This window comes from Rattus rattus, chromosome 18 (assembly GCF_011064425.1).
Source record: "Rattus rattus isolate New Zealand chromosome 18, Rrattus_CSIRO_v1, whole genome shotgun sequence".
NCBI classification, from domain to species: domain Eukaryota; kingdom Metazoa; phylum Chordata; class Mammalia; order Rodentia; family Muridae; genus Rattus; species Rattus rattus.
In genome coordinates, this window is record NC_046171.1 from 17,454,051 (window position 1) to 17,458,943 (window position 4,893).

The window sequence follows — 4,893 nt, forward strand, 5'->3', positions numbered from 1 at the left end:
ACTGACTTCCAGGAAGCTAAGAAGTGGGTCTTGAAGCCACACCTACTTCAACAAGGCCACACCTACTTCAACAAGGCCACACCCACTCCAACAAGGCTACACAGTGACACGCCTACTCAACAGGACCACACCTTCTAATAATGCCATTCCCTGGGCTGAGCATATACAAACCACACAGTCAGGATACCAGCAATCCAGTTCAGTAGTATCAGGATAGCAAACACGAATCTTCAGTGGTGGCACAATCCAGCAGAAACCGCCAGGCCTCCGCCAAATTAGCACAAATCAGTGAGAGCTATCAGGAGAGGTTCTCTGCCATGCCTCTCTCAACAAAAAAGGTCAGTGAAGATCAAGACTCAAGACCAACAAAACATTACAAAGCTTTGGTGTGCCATCACTGTCCACTGAGTCCTATTAATACTCTTTCCAAACATCACTTGTCCTCCCATGGATCTTGCCTGAGCAAAACACCACATGAGTCTGTCTTAGCAAAACACTACATGAGCTGTATCACATATACAGAGACTTCCACTTCAATAATGAAAAGCCGCTGAGACATGGAACCGCATGGACTGAACGATTACTGAACTCTTAGACCTTCCACTGACTGCCATTTTAATAAGCCCATATGTGTGTGTATATACATATGCATTCCCATATGTGTGTACACATATATATATACATACATATAGACACACAAACACACACACACACACACACATATATATATTTATATATAAATATATATATATATACATATATATATATATATATATATATATTCTGGTCCTCTAGCTCTACAGGGACACACTGAAGACCTGCCCTCCTCCTTCCACTACTTTAGAACCTCAGGCTATGTTTGTCACAGCCTGGATTCACAGACAGGAGCCTAGCATGGCTGTCCTCTGAGAGGCTCCACCCAGCAGTTGACCAAAACAGATGCCAGAGAACCACAGACAAACATTAGACTGAACTCTAAATGTCTTGTGGAAGAGTTGGGGGAAGGTTTGGGGGACCCAGAAAGTTCAGGGACTCCACAGGAAGACCAACAGTGTCAACTAACCTGAACCCTTGGGGCTTCCAGAGACTGAACTATCAACCAGAGAGCATACAAGGGCTGGACCTAAGCCCCACCCCTCAAACCCCATCCCCCAGTCTTCCACTTATGTAGGAGCTTGGTCTTCATGCTGGTCCCCCAACAATGACTCTGTTGCTTGCCTGTAGATCCTGTTCCCCTAACTGGGCTGTCTTGTTTGGCCTCAGTGGGATTGGTATCCAGGTAGGAACCTCCCTATTCTCAGATGTGAAGGGAAGGGGTAGTTGGGGAAGGAGGGGCTGCACGATGTGGAGGGAATAAATAAGTAAATTAATAAAAGGTTAAAAATTTAAGTTCTGGGGCTGGAGAGATGGCTCAGTGGTTAAGAGCACTGACTGTTCTTCCAGAGGTCCTGAGTTCAAATCCCAGCAACCACATGGTGGCTCACAACCATCTGTAATGGGATCTGATGCCCTCTTCTGGTGCACCTGAAGACAGCTACAGTGTACTCATATATAATTAATAAATAAATAAATAAATAAATAAATCTTTAAAAAAAAATTTAAGTTCTGGACCTCTAGAGAACCCTAATACACCAGGCCACCCTCACACTCAGGAGCTAGCTATCTCTTGCCTCAGCCTCTCTAGTAGTTACAAGATTCATATCTGTACTGCCCAGGCCAGCTAGTCATATGAAATTTAGCTCTCACAAAGAGTCTAATACTTAGAGCCCCCATGTTCTTACTTTCTTCCTGCAGCACTGCACTCTTAAGAGCCACACATGAGCTTGCTTCCACTAACACCGAACACTTCGCCGTGTGCAGCTGCAATTTTCCTTTTCTCCTCCGATCCAAAGTCCAGCCTTTACCATCCAGCACGGAGCCGAGCTGAGATGGCCACGGCATGTAAAACCACTTACTACGAGAGCCTAATGAGCTGACGTCCATCTCTGGAACCCATATAAAGAAGATGGAAGGAGAGAAGAGAGGTGCTTCCCCCTTCCACTCCTGACACCACCCCTAGCGCAGCAGAGAGAGAGAGAGAGAGAGAGAGAGAGAGAGGAGATCTTAGACATAGTCCCTGGGGACCTATAACACATTCTGTACCCACCCGTGGAAGTGGATACTGCTGGGTCATAGAGAACCCCTTAACCAGACAAACAATGCCAGTTGCTTCCCAGTGGACCTGGTCAGTGGTCAGTGCTTGCCCAAGCAGCAGGTGAGGCTGCCTGTTGACTGCCCAGCCACACAAGGCTTTGAGCGGTACTAACTCAGAAGGATCAGGAACCACTCATCCCTAAACATGGCTTTACCTCAGTGCACTCCAAGTACCTGTGGCGGATGCTATGAGCCAGATACAAAAGACAGTTACTGCTGATTGAAAATGAGAGTGGTCAGTTCCCTGCTATCTTTGATCTTCACTCGGGGTTCTTTTGTTCCTATAAGGACGATTTCTATTCTGCTCACTCCTCTCCCCACCCCTGCCCCCGTGAGAAGAGAAGAGAGGGGGAGGGAGGGAGAAGGAGGGAAGTGGGGAGGGGAGGGAAGGAGGGAAGGGGGAGGGGAGGAGGGAGGAGGAGGAGGGAGAAGGAGGGCAAAAAACAAACAAGACAAAAAAGTGAGCTTGCAGCTTTGAAAACGAAACTTTCTTCCAGACAGCTAAGAATGAAGACACATGAAAAAAGAACGTGGGACAAGAAAGGTTTCCTCCCTCCAACCTCTGTATTTATTTGATTGGTTGTTTTTATTAAGGGTTGATTACATTTCTGGTACTTAACTAGTACTAAATAAAAAACAAAACAAAAAAAACAAAACAAAAAAACCCAACAACAACAACAAAAAAAACCCTCAGCCAATAGACATACAACCCACAAGCAGATTTTACCTATGACTGAGTTTAGAACCTATTTTACCCCTAGTTGTGCCTGCTCTAAAGATACAGAGAAGCTGCCCCATCCAGGAATTCTGCTGCATGCTAATGGGGCGAGGCAGCTGCTACTGAGTCACCAAGGTTATCTTTGAAACACATCTGGGAAACAGCATTTCCAAAGGAGTAAGAAGCCCCACGTTCTTCAGTCTACAACAGCCCCAGAATTAACTCGGGCTCAGCCTCTTTCTCCTGCATGCTCACACTGGTTCTCCGGGAGGCCCCTTTCCTAGGAATTATCTGGAAATGTTCAAAGTGACGGCAGAATAATTCATCTCATGTCTCAAAAGTGATGCCACCTGGGATTATTAACAGATTCTACCAGATGGTGGTGGCAGCTTATTCTGGAGAAAACACTACCCCCAGTTGAAAATGAAAACGTAAGGCAAACGCTGTTTGCCTCTTGCCCATTGGTTAAGTAATACCCATAGGACTTCTCCAGACAGGAAGCTGAGAGTTAATTCCCTAAATACATCAAAGAATCATATCTAATTTTTTATCAGTAGTCACACTTGCCTGGTCAAACCAGAGGTCTAATGGGTTTCTGGGAAATAGCGATGACTCTTCGAGGAGAGGAATCCACTGGGAGAGTTTGCCCATACTCCAGCAATGATAAAGCAGTACCCAAGGTGGCTTCAGACAGAACTGAGGATTCCAGAGCCATGTCCCTTAGAGTCCAATTGGGGAAAAGTAGACAGTATCCTTGGAGACAGGCTACCCATGATCCTAATCCGAATGATACTTCCTGTTTCCAAGGAATAACCAGCCAGGCTCTGTACACTACAACATCCCTAAAAGGGGGCTAAAAGCTCCATAGAGCTCAAGCTTAGCATGTGTAAAACTCCCAAGTTTGGGGCTGAAGAGATGGCTCAGTGGTTAAGAGCACTGATTGCTCTTCCAGAGGTCCTGAGTTCAAATCCCAGCAACCACATGGTGGCTCACAACCATCTGTAATGGGATCTGATGCCCTCTTCTAGTGTGTCTGAAGACAGCTACAGTGAACTACTACATGAATAAATAAATAAATCTTAAAAAAAAAAAAGACGGGTTGGGGATTTAAGTGGTAGAGCTTTTTTCCCCTGAGCTCTGAAAAAAAAAGAACCAAAAAAAAAAAAAAAAAAAAAGACCAGCATGATCCCCAGCATGGTAGAAAAAAATCAAAACAAACAAAAAGGCCTACTAGAAGGTAGACAAATATCACAGAAAGTCCAAAACCTAATTAAACCGCCATAAGGTATATGTACTTTCACAATCCCAGCACTCAAAGGCTGAGGCAGGAGGATGGCAAGTTCAAAGCTAGTCTGGAATCCAGAGCATGCATGATCTTGTCTTAGGGTGAAGAAGAGGGGTCTATAAAATAGAATGCAATCTAATACTTGAAAAGTGTTTTCCGGGGGTTGGGGATTTAGCTCAGTGATAGAGCGCTTGCCTAGCAAGCACAAGGCCCTGGGTTCCGTCCCCAGCTCTGAAAAAAAAAAAAAAAAAAAAAAAAAAAAAAAAAAAGAAAAAGAAAAGTGTTTTCAGGGGTTGGATTTGGCTCAGTGGTAGAGCGCTTGCCTAGCAACCGCAAGGCCCTGGGTTCGGTCCCCAGCTCCGAAAAAAAGAAAAAAAAAAAAAAGAAGTGTTTTCGGGGCCGGAGAGATAGCTCAGTGGTTAAGGGCACTGACTGAGAACTTCCAGAGGACTGAGGTTCAAATCCCAGCAACCACACAGCAGCTCACAGCTGTCTGTAACTCCAAGATCTGACACATCCACATAGACGTGCGTGCAGGCAAAACACCAATGCACATAAACGAAATGTAAATAAGTTAAAAATTAAAGTGTTTTCACATGATGTTGGAAAGGTTGTGAAAAGAGGGAAGAGGAAAAGGTTGCAATTTAAGAGCCCCATTGTTCCGGGTTCTCTCGTGTTAAACCAGCATGTCACTGTC